General features: G+C 32.9%; 1 protein-coding gene across 3 annotated transcripts in view; it reads left to right on the top strand.

The window, feature by feature from the left end:
* LOC149799063 (intersectin-1-like) overlaps positions 1-13,042 on the top strand; it is a 224,540-nt gene that overhangs the window by 125,372 nt on the left and 86,126 nt on the right. The window lies entirely within an intron of this gene.

Genomic DNA, 13,042 nt, shown 5'->3' with positions numbered 1-13,042 from the left:
GTGTTGTGTGAAAAATGTGATTTTGTACTCCCAATCCACCCAACACAATCATGTTTTGAAAACAAAATATCCAAGTTTTCAGGCATCAGGGGTTCCAATTCCATAATCACCTCCCTTAAGGTATTTCCTGTTGGTCAGCTTTTCTTTCCTCCCCCCAATGTTTTTGGATCATGTCACCTCAACCCAAAGGTCTTTTATTTCCAGTTTATTAAGGTATTTGTTATATTTATATGCTGTCCTTTATGTTTGAATTTAGCAGGCTTTAGAGATCAAATTCTTGTAAAATTGTCTTTTTCTTTATTATACTCATATATGTTATTGTCAGTGCATGTATACAACTCTTTCACTGCTCTCTCTCTCTCTCTCTCTCTCTCTCTCTCTCTCTCTCTCATACTTGACTGCTTTATTGATATATCTATATTTTTTCCCCATAGTGTATATCATTTATTCCTTTTTCCTCACATTTACTTTTTCCACGCTTGTTGCATAACTTCCTCTGGAAATAGTTTCATTTTGTTGGACATTCTTTTTGGATTATTCTCAGCTAGGTTTTTCAGTGTTTCCTGATCAATTTGTGTAACTTCCTCTGGAGATGTTTCCTTTGTCCAGTTTGTTATCAGTTTGCATAACTTCCTCTGGAGATGTTTCCTTTGTCCAGTTGGTTATCAGTTTGCGTAACTTCCTCTGGAGATGTTTCCTTTGTTCAGTTGGTTATCAGTTTGCATAACTTCCTCTGGAGATGTTTTCTTTGTTCAGTTGGTTTTCAGTTTGCGTAACTTCCACTGGAGATATTTTTTTGGTTCAGTTGGTTATTAGTTTGCGTAACTTCCTCTGGTGATGTTTCCTTTGTTCAGTTGGTTATCAGTTTGCGTAACTTCCTCTGGAGATGTTTTCTTTGTTCAGTTGGTTATCAGTTTGCGTAACTTCCTCTGGAGATGTTTTTTTTGTTTAGTCATTATCAGGTTATTCTCTGCTTGGCTTTTCTGTATTACTTTGTCAGTTGGCATCAGCTTAGTTAGTTTTCGTTTTTTTGTGTCATTTCTTTTTGGAATCCTTTCTTGTTTATTAGTTTGCTGAGGTCATTCAGGTCTTTCATTTTTGTTGTCAAATGTTGCATCTTTTTTCCTTTAATGCTTTTTTTGAACTTGGTTGTTTTCCTGCATGCCTGGGGATTTTCTGTTGGTATTGTCCATTTGCATTTCTTTCTGTTCTGTTGGTATTGTAGGGAAATTTGACGGTTCACTTTTATGTAATCACGAAAGCTGCATATTGGTGTTGTCTATTGCCTCCAGGCTGCTATTTTGTACTGCATTGTTATTGCTGTTATTTTCCATTGTTGGCATATAATGCTATGGGGCATGTTCTTTGCATCCACAGTTCTTGCATTTCCTATCATGAATATATGCACCATACCATGATTTAATCAGGAATCCGTAGATGTAGAAGTTGGGTTTAAGTTAGGCTATAATTCCTTTGTTCTTAACAAAATCCTGGCTCCAGATTGTACAGTTGGGTATGCTGCATAAGTTGCCATAGTTCTTTTTTTTGGGTTGTAGTTTTTGTTCAAACATTTTGGCAATGACTTCAGTAGGAATTTCAGTAGGCATTCCCGTGAGGTAAACTTCTACAAATGTAAAACTTATCTCTCTTATAATTGGTGGTGGGTCTGTTACTTCTCTGTTCATTTTGTTTACTGTTATGGTGCCTTTTTCCAGTAGGGGTTCTTCTCTGTTTGGAAAGTTTGCATACACTTCCCTTGCTATCCTGTTTAGTGCATGAATTTTCTTATGGTCTATCCTTTTGCATATAACGCTGAATATTTCTCTGCAGGTTTGTCTGTGTTCTTCCTCTATTTCTGTTAAATGTATTCCCTGTGCCCCTTTGTGACAGCTGGCCACTAGAAGTTTGTCTTGGTTGGTTTGTTCCACTCGAATTTGGAATAGGTTTGCTAACTCTGGCATTTCCAACTGTTTACAAGAATTTTATGAAGATGTTTCGCTGTGAGTGAAAAATTCCATATTGCAAAACTAGCACATCCAATTTATTTTCACTTGTGGCTAGTTGTTATTGCATGAGCTGTATTTATCCATACTCAGTACATAGTACATGTATGTGGCATTGCTGAACTATTGAGACAGCAAAAGCTGCATCCAGTTAAGAAAAAAATCCACTGTCAAATGAATTATAAAGACAGAAACTTGGCATATTTTGTTTTATTTATTGTATGTGTGATGGTGTTTATGTCAGTGGTGGCATGTGTGTGATGACAATATTGGACATCACTATACCTATGAACTATTTTAGGTTGGTATGTATATTGAATGCTTTGAAGAACATATATATGTAATTTTTGTGTTATCAGATTTGAATTTCCAGTAATATTTTATAGGCTTATATGAAAAGATAGCTTAATCTGAATTGGACAAGTTGGCTTCTTGAGGTGACATGCACTGACTTCTTTTGGGACCTCAAAACACACTTTCTGAGTCCCCAAAACCCACAAACACTATCAGGGAAATTGGCAGGTATGACACTGGTATTCACTACTTTCAGTATTTAAAATTTTGACACATCCACTGATCATGACATGACAAGTGGTGAGTGGATAAGGAAGTGACATGTTGTTTTTTCCCTAAACAAATAACAAAAAACTAGTTACAGTTTAGAGTCCTGTCCAAAAAGGAAGTATGACCTTTTGTCTAAAAGAAGAGCAAAAAACTGCAGTCACAGTACATTTTTTTATTCTGGTAAAAGAGTGGCATTTCTTTCTAAACAAACATTAAAACACTGCACAGTACAGTTTGTATTTATTATATGTAAAAATCAGATATCATAAAAGTTCAATAAAAGTACAGTGTCTTTACCTGAAAGAGGTGTGGCTTTTCTTAATAGTCATAGTACAATGTTTTGTCCTAAAGGTGGAGTGGCTTTCCATGAAAAATATAAGCTGTATAATAATATGTCATCCTGAAAGAGGAGTGGCTTTTGTAAAAAAACAAAAATACAATTGAAGTCTTACTACATTGTCTTGTCCAGAATGAAGAGTGTGTTTTTCCAGAAAAGACAAATAGCAGTATTTATAACCCCAGCAATAGTATTCATTTCACATAGTCACCACAGTAGTATTCATTATATATAATCACACAATAGTATCCATTATATACAATCACACAATAGTATTCATTATATACAGTCACACAATAGTATCCATTATATACAATCACACAATAGTATTCATTATATACAGTCACATAATAGTATTCATTGTATACAATCACACAATAGTATTCATTATATACAATCACACAATAGTATTCATTTCATGTAATCACCACAATAGTATTCATTATATGCAATCTCCACAATAGTATTCATTATATACAATCACACAATAGTATTCATTATATGTAATCTCCACAATAGTATTCATTATATACAATCACACAATAGTATTCATTATATGTAATCTCCACAATAGTATTCATTATATACAATCACACAATAGTATTCATTATATGTAATCTCCACAAAGTATTCATTATAACAATCACACAATAGTATTCATTATATACAATCACACAATAGTATTCATTTCAAGTAATCACCACAATAGTATTCATTATTACAATAACACAATAGTATTCATTATATGTAATCTCCACGATAGTAGTTAATATTTGCAGTCCTGACAGTATTATTCACTATTTTCATTATTTAAAATTTCACACATCCACTCATCATAACAAGTGTTGAGTGAGTAAGGAAATGAAACTTTATCCCCTCAAAAAATAGCCAAAAACTGGCAGTCACAGTAGTGGTTTTTGTTGTGAAGGAATAGTGGCTTTCTAAAATTAATAGAACAGCACAGTACATTGTCTTGTCACAACAGAATGAGGGATTCTTTTTTAAATTGCACTTGCTCATCCTTTCATCCTTCAGTCTTGCTGTCTAGCCATCTATTCCACTTTAAATTTGTTTCATCCCAATACCTTAATTGTTTTTGCATTTCAGCAATCTTTGATTTGCAGTTTGATCGTGATATTAAAGACCTTTGCTGAGTTTAGTTGCCAGTTTCTATGACATCATTTAGTTGAGTTAATGTATAGCCCCTAATCATCAAACCTACCCATGTTTCACACATTACCCTTAATTATTATTGGATTTCAACAGCTGGACAACTGATATTGATGAGACTTTGATCGAGTTTGATCTGTATGCAATGTCATTCTTACCACTGGAGCAATTTGAAAATCAGTTTTATGGAAAGTGAAGACTGCATATTCATGTCCTTTGAACCATAGCCAACTATGGTTTCTGCAGCATAACTTAATAAAGGATTGTTCAGTTTCAACCAAGTTTTATATGTGCCTTTATAGTGATGAGACCTTGGGTGAGTTTGATTTTTGCTTTCCATTGGATTCAGGTGAAACTTTGGCTAATATTACTTTAGGTCTACAGTTGTATACACTGATGTTAGGAGTTCCTATCCTGCCTTTTTTGCCTGCTCAAGTAAAAATCGTGTTTCATTATTAAACAATGTTAAAGTTTTGTGTTAAATCTTAGATATCAGTTGCTGTATTCAGGTGAAATTTGGGAGAATATTATGTATGTCTATACTCAGATATGCAAGGATTGCCTCCCTTGCATTGGTTTCTTGCTGAAGCATAAAAACTATATAACAGAAAACAGTGTTGAAGCTTTGTGTGATAAAGTATGAAAGTTAGATACAGATAATGAGAAACATGAATGCAGATGAGACACCAGGTTTCATAGAATATTTGTGATAAACAAAAAGCAAAAATATACAGTCACATTATAGTGTCTTATTCTGCAGGTTGAGTGGCTTAACTTCTGAACAGATAAAATAAGTAATCGCAAGACAGGATGAGTGACTTTTTCTAAGAGATAGGAAACAAATTTCAGCCACAGCACAGTGTCATTGTTAAAACTGTCAGAGACCTAGTATATCAGCACTGATGCTAACATTGTGTTGTATGTTGGAAATAAAATTTAAGGAATTACCATTGCAGTACAGTGTCATTTTAATATCTGTTATATTTCTGATATTTGAGCATATATGTTAACAGTGTTGTATGTCATAGTTCAGAAACTAATTGATATGTAAGGAATTGAATTGAACTTAGTGATCTTGATGTGCTAGAAATGTGAATATATTTCCTTTTCCCATACGATTGAGGATATATGTTAAAGCCTTCCAAAATTCTAAAATTGCATGGAAAATTCCTATTTCCTATATAATCCTGAGTTAACACATTTGTTCAGTGAGAATGCAATAATTTTTAATCTCTTTTTGTTGCAGGACATTGATTGAAGTTTGATAAAGGAGGATCATGGTCCGTTTATCTGACCCATTACTTTGTCGCTCAGAACTCAAAGATTTCCATGTGCAGTACCTCAGTGCAATGTGCAATAGGCTATCTTGTCACAAAGCAGTGGAATGCTTTTGTTTCAGTGCATTTGTAAACTGCCTTATTTGCATTCACTGCTGTCCTTAATTAGGAACAGTAACGAACCATTAGCCAACCATTAACCAGTAAACAGTACTTCATAATCAGTTCACCTTTTAGCATCTGACATTAATCAGTTCATGTTCATTTCTAGCAAATACTTTTAGTCTAATTGTTTACTTCTCTAACTTGAAGTAAAGCAAACAAGTGACAAATAGAGACTACTTCATTCATGTCTCCCACCTTTTTATGTCTTTAATAAGTTCCCTGCCAACACAACTATGGAAACTCTTTCAGACTATACATCTGTCTTAAATGAACCTTTGCAGATTTCAGATCAGCAATAATGCAAATATGGTAGTGTTTATACATAATTGTATCCATGGCATTGTTTAAAAACATAAATTTGTAATGTATCTTTCTTTGTGTTCTTGTGGAGCCATGGTAATATGCGAGTGATTTTGCAAGGAAATGCAGAATGTAAAAAGGGCCAAAATTATAGCAATATTATTTAATATTTCAATTTCATACATTCTTTTTCAAAAAGGGTATTTCTTGAAGCACAAGACTTGGTTTTGTCTCCAATTTTTAATATTTTTTTTTTTAGAGCTCTTCAGTTTATTTTCATGAATGATTTTTACCAGACAAGTAATGGGTCAGACATATTGACCTTTGACCTTTCTGTTTTATTTCTTGCCATGGTGGTTTGGCCAATTTTTTTTAAAATCTCTTCTTTCCCTGCATTCTCTCTGGCATATTACTAGAATTGCCACCACAAGATGGTCTCACACAAAAAAATCTTTGATACATATTTGACCATATTTTTGTTGTAACTGCATTAGCAAATGGCAAAACATGCATAACACTTTTCCAGCATCATTGTCAACATGAAGAGTCTGTTAAAGCCTGATACAGTATACAGGTATGTTAGGCAGGTGAAATGTTGGCTTTCATGAAAATGCTAACTGCAGGGGAACTCCACTATTAGGCAGTACTTGTGGTACATACAGTAGTTGTACTGGAGACCCCTGCTATAAGGTAGTACCATATATACTCACTTAGAAGTCAAGTCCCACTGCAATCTACAAACCCAGATCTGCTGTCACATAATATGCCAGCAGATCTGAATCTGTGCAGTTCATTAGGGGTAATCACTAGAACAACAACATGGACCCTGATCTGCATGCACATTATGCTACAACAGATCAGGATCTTTATTGTTTGCAGTTTAAATCGACTTATAAGCAAGTATATACGGTAGTTGGAGTCCATACTTGCTGACCACATGTATGGAGCTGCAGTTGAGCAAATATGATTGAAAATTTGATGAATGCATATATGAATGAGATTGGGAAAAGGGAATAAATGAAATACCAGTCAAACATACAGTATTATTTTTGCTACATGTCAGTTTATATAACAGGTGGGATTAAGACAGCCCCATGCTCAGTTAAAATTGATCATTGCTGTATTAATTAGGATCTATTAACTATAGGTTTCTTATACTTAATTGAATTATTTCATCTCTTTGTCGGTTTGGCTGATATTTTTTTAGCATTGTTTGGGAATAAGTGACATGTAAGACAACCAAATTAGGAGCAGATGTGTTTTATTTGAATTAATGTTTCAACAAAACATGTTATAGCAGGGTTCTCCTTTATACTGAGAAATGTTTTAAAACCTTCTCGTAGAAGACAAGCTTTTTCCCAGGATGTTATAAATGTAATTTGACTTAGAAGATTTCACGAGTCTTTTGCAAAGCATCAGACTCATAAGAGTTCAGTACCAATGAATGTTACCTTTTCAGACAGCAGTAAAATTCTTTCCAAGAAAAATGAAGAAATGCTAATTAATACTTTTAGTCATTGAGCTACCTCCTCCCCCCTTAAAAAAAGTTGCCGTAAGAAAGTATAGCTGATCCTTACCTGCCGGTCATAGCTATTACAGATATAAAATTAACATAATTTTGCAATTCATTATTCAGTGACTTTGATCTTTGGTCTATCGATCACAGACTTAATAGGAACTGTACTTCTTCAAATGTAATGCACCTGTAAATTTAATAGTAATTGGGTGCCTAAAAAGTTAAGGGAAATTAACTTACCATGTGGAATCCAAAATGCCAATTTTTGTCCCTATGACCTTGACATTTGATGCATTGGCAAGAAAATCAGTAGGGAAGTACCTCACCTCAAGTGTAGATTGTCTATGAAGTTTGATGAAAACTGGATCAACTGTAGATTGTCTATGAAGTTTGATGAAAACTGGATTTATTGAGAGGAACCCCAAAATTTAAAGACTTTTGTTGGCTCTAATGACCTCAGATCAGCAGGGAGCTGCAGCAGCCCATTTTGTAATCTAGTTATCAAGTTTGATGAAAATTTGACCAAAGGAAATATTTCATGCAAAAAGGATAACTACACTTAACCTTCCAGTTATCTTTACCCATCACCTAGCAGCACTAAAATTGATTGGTTTTTGTCTCTACCCTGAGTAAACCACATATGAGGTTTGAGAAGAAAAAAAATACATCAAACTTAAGATGTATTGCAGAACTACTTTGCCCAATGATAGGCAGAGTTGGACATCATTATCACAATTTCCACCTGTAGCAGCATTTGGGGGGGGGGATTTAAAAAAAAAGAACAATGAAGTTTGTCAGGCATACACAAAATTTACACAGTCATGAGTGGGTGCGAATGTATTCCTAACATTTTGTGGAGAGTCATGTTTATGTCTCTTGTTTTGCTGTGCATTTGACTTTTCATGTTTGGTAAATGAAAGTTCTGTGGCACAAAAGGCATACATACATGCATACATACATACATACATACATACATACATACATACATACATACATACAAAAGTAAATAGCATCATAAGTATGACATTGTAAGTCATCATATTGGCATATATTTCAAACTGTAATATGTTTAATGTGAAATATTGTATACGACGTTATACCATTCAATATCATCATGTTTTGATATCGTATTATATCAAAGCTTGTAATGTAATCAGTACCTGTTGAATTAATAGCTGAATCAATGTCATATTTAAATGGTGATGATTGGATTGTTCAGTTTTGTGATATATCGAATCTTACATTGGTGCTGATTGCAAATTTGAATTTTATGAAATTTATTGAATGATATCGATCCTTTTGTTGCCAAGGATTGACAGAATTGTTTTTTCTTTTTGTGGGGGCAGGGAGTGAGGTTGTGAGGGTTTAGTGCATTATGGCTCAGTATCATACGGTTATTTATTGTTGATACAACTTGAGTATAGTGCCTTTCCCAAGGACACACTATGGTAACCAACCTAGGCTGCTCCAATAGTAGGATTCTGTACTGATCCACATTGGTCATGAATCCAGCCCACCAACCACTGAATGACTGCAACTTTTTGCAAACAAGAGAAATCATCAAAATTTATTTGAAATTAACATTTGTGTAAGAGCCTCTATTATATATATATATATATATATATATATATATATATATATATATATATATATATATATATATATATATATATATATATATGTGTGTATGTATTGTTGAATTGCTTTATAACAAACTCTGATTTGCTGAAGTTTCACATTAATTAAGATTTAGTTTGAATAATTCTGTGATATATTAATTTCCTTTAGTTTGGAAAAGTAATGACATTTCATATGTAACAAATTTTATTGGGTTTTCAGTGGGGGGGGTTAAAAATTGGTTTGATTGTAGGTAAGCATGGATGTTAAATAATTGTCTGAATTTTTTTTAATTGTATGTAACAATATTTACAGTATCAGTGTGGTAGCCATAATTAATATATACCCAGATGCAAACTTGTAGCAGCTGTACTCAGAAAACAATTTCTAGGTAAGCAGATGCCACAACATGACACAGTATGTATAGGTATTAGAAGGTGTCTGTGGTTTACACATTTATACATACATGCATGCATAGTTTAGGTATTAGAAGGTGTCTTTGGTCAACACATTTATACATACATGCATGCATATATACAGGCTGCAGTTTTTGTACCTGTAAAATGCATGTATGTAAAAATATGTACAAAAAATGAACATTGAAATGTGCAGTTATTAAAATGTAACTTCTGGATAACATGCAGGCACAGTAAAGGAAATATGTTACATTTGTAAATGTTAAGTAAAGAATATGTACCTTACATTTTGTACTAGATCAGTGTTTTAAGATATGCCAGTATCCATATGTATGCATGCTCATTTTGTTATTTTTAAAGAAATACAGGATAAGCAATTGTAAACTTTTCAGATGAAAGTAAATTGTTTTTAATGACCAGAAATTTAACTTAAGTGATATATTTATTTAAGATCATTATCTTTACTAATAATTTCTTAGATCATTACATGCTACTTTAAGATAACAGGATACACTTTATCAAAAAGTTTGTTAAGAATTTTTCAGGAATGTAGAATGAAAGACACTTTTTATGCTTGCTAAATTTTTTAAAGTTGATATGAACCCAATTATTACTTAATAAGTTCATTGGATTGAACTTCTGAGCAATATCTTAGTGTACACTGTAAATTAATTCAGTTTTGATTTTTTATGTCACATTCCAACAATGGGTTGGTCATATAATGTTATTCACTTCCATCCATACATCCATCATACCATGGTTTAACTTTACGTTTAGTTCAATTTTAGACACTTTGGTTGGGCATATAATTACCCTTGGACAACCATCCGTCCATCAAACCTTGGTCAGATTTTACATTTGGATGATCTGTATGCATTTTGATAGGGTATATTGTGTTATCATTGTCCATCTGTCCATTTATCACACTTTGGTCAGTTTTTGCATTTAGGTCAGTTTCAGGCATATTTGCAGGACATATACCTGTAGTGTGACCCTTGTCCATCTATCCAGCAGAATTAACATTTAGGTCAGTTTCAGACACTTGGTAAGGCATATTCTGGTTGTGTTACCATTGTCGATCTGTCCAGCCATCATACATTGACAAGGTTTTACATTTAGGTCAGTTTCAGACACTATGGTAGACATATGCCACTAGTATTACCCTTGTTTATCCATTCAGCAGTCACACCTTTACATTTAGGTCAGTTTGAGACACTTTGGTAAGGCATATACTGGTAGTGTTACCATTGTCCATCTGTCCAGCCATCATACATTGATAAGGTTTTACATTTAGGTCAGTTCAGACACTTTGGTAGACATATGCCACTAGTGTTACCCTTGTTTATCCATTCAGCAGTCCACCTTTACATTTAGGTCAGTTTCAGACATTTGGTAAGGCATATACTGGTAGTGTTACCATTGTCCATTTGTCCAGCCATCACACCCTAATAAGGTTTTACATTTAGGTCAGCTTCAGACACTTTGGTCTGTACTCCATGAATACGTTTCTTATTTTCACATTTGTTTCATCTTATATACTGGAATAAAAGTAGTTCATTATAAAATCTGACTTCAGTAACATCTTAAAATAAAACTTGACATTTATTAAACAGAGCAAAACAAATGTCAAACATTTACTTGCCTTTATGAAATTTTGTTTTATTTTGATACTCAAACTCCATGTACAGTTTCTTGTAACCCAGATACATCTGTGTAATTGATTCCATAGATTGAAAAATAACACTGGGAATGAGTTAAATAAGACTTTACAAAAGTCATGTTGAAGTAGATTTATCTGCTAATTATGATAGAATTTGCAAAAAATAGAGCAGTAATGTCCTTTTGTTTTAAAAAAAGCACTATTATTTCACAATCAGGACAGTAAAAATGGCTTTGGTCTGTATCGTGGTTGTGTTCAATTATGAATGACATTCACATGTTGATAAGGTGATCTTTCATGTGATTGACTGAAATTGTGAACACCTTTGAGGTCATAATTCTGATCAGATTTTGATCAGACCTGTTATATAAGTTTATATCATTAGGGTCTTGGATGAGTTTGATAAGTGATATCCATGGATATTAATGAGATGGTCTTGAATCTGATTGGCAGAGTTTGTGATCACTCCAGAGACTATATTTCTTAATAGATTCTGATCATACTTGCTGTGTAAGGCCAGGCAAAATTCAATGTCTTTGCAATCGGCCGACCATCCCTGTTTCTCATTACCAACGTGATCACTTTTTGCCCCATGTTATAAAAAAAAAAAAATTCACATTAAATATATATAATAAATTTTTTTTATAACTGACTGGCCTACCTTAATTTTAAAACCAGTTCAAACAGAAACACATATTATTTTGTTTGACCTAAGCTGGTATCACCAAGATGACAGAGAAGTTCAGTTATCAATGACACCCAAAATAATGAGGTGATCTTTTATCGGGTTAGTTGAGCATGTGAACACTATTTTTGATCATTCTTCCTGTATAAGCTTATGTATCTAGATCTTGAATGAGTTTATTTGTTAGTAACAGCCATGCTTATAATGGTGATACTGCATCGGATTGACTGAGCTTATTACCACTCCAGGCTTTATTTCTGATCAGATTTTTATCAGGTTTGTTATGTGAGATTATTCTCTATAGCACTTGTGGAATTTCAGGAGATTCAGTTCTTGTAATTTCATATTTAGACCATTTATACAGAGTGCAGTGTATGCAACTGCTTTCCAATTTATATTATAAATAAGGGAGGTAATATATAAGGACTATTTACAATGACATGTTTTAAGTTATTCAGAGTTCTTCCCCTTTGCAAAAAAGTTGAAAAATGTACAATAATTATTTTTAAAATACATGATAAATAAATTTCAATAGAAAAAGTTATAAAAATGACACAGTTTAGTGATTATAATGTAAAATGATTTGTACTTTAAACCAAAACAACATAAAATTGTAATATAACGAAGTTTACTCTAAATTGATACTTTGATAATATTTTATTTATAATTATAAGACCAGTATTTAAAATGTGAATGAATTATTCCAGTCTTGTAGATGAAGATGTTTCCTTTAAGGAAATATTGTGAATGGTAATTTACTAATAATGCAATATAGCCTCAATGATTAATAACTAGTGTCTTTGATGTACACCAATAAAAATGTTTGATTAAGTGCAAGAATAAAATAGTTTGCTAAAGCTAAAATAAAGTTCTTGTAAAAACTACTTGTAAATTGTTTAAATTTTTTTTGCAGAAAATTGTTTTTAAGAACTTGAGCACATTTAAAGTTCGTGACTATTTTGAAGAAAGTTTAATATGTGTGCTTAAATGAAGTTTTAACAGTTGCTGGTATTGCCGTATTAAAGTACCTGAACTATTTGTTATTGATTTGTGATAACATGTACAGTGCATAATTTTAAGACATTTCATGTTTTCACTGCCATTACTCACTAGGTATTTTAAATGCATATTTTGTATTTTTAGTTGAATAAATAAATAAATAGCCCAATATGCTATCCTTGAAACACTTCAAGATTTAATTACAAGGAGCAGAGAAACTCATGACCTTGAAAAAATCCTGATAAATTTGGTAATCAGTTCAAGGTCATATGACAGTGGAATATAACCCACAATCTTCTGGTCATGAGTTCAGTGCCTTAACCACTGGGCCAC

This window comes from Sinohyriopsis cumingii, chromosome 5 (assembly GCF_028554795.1).
Source record: "Sinohyriopsis cumingii isolate HCF-2022 chromosome 5, ASM2855479v2, whole genome shotgun sequence".
Taxonomy (NCBI): Eukaryota; Metazoa; Mollusca; class Bivalvia; order Unionida; family Unionidae; genus Sinohyriopsis; species Sinohyriopsis cumingii.
The sequence above is the reverse complement of the archived record's forward strand: the minus strand, read 5'-3'. Positions and strand labels throughout refer to the sequence as shown.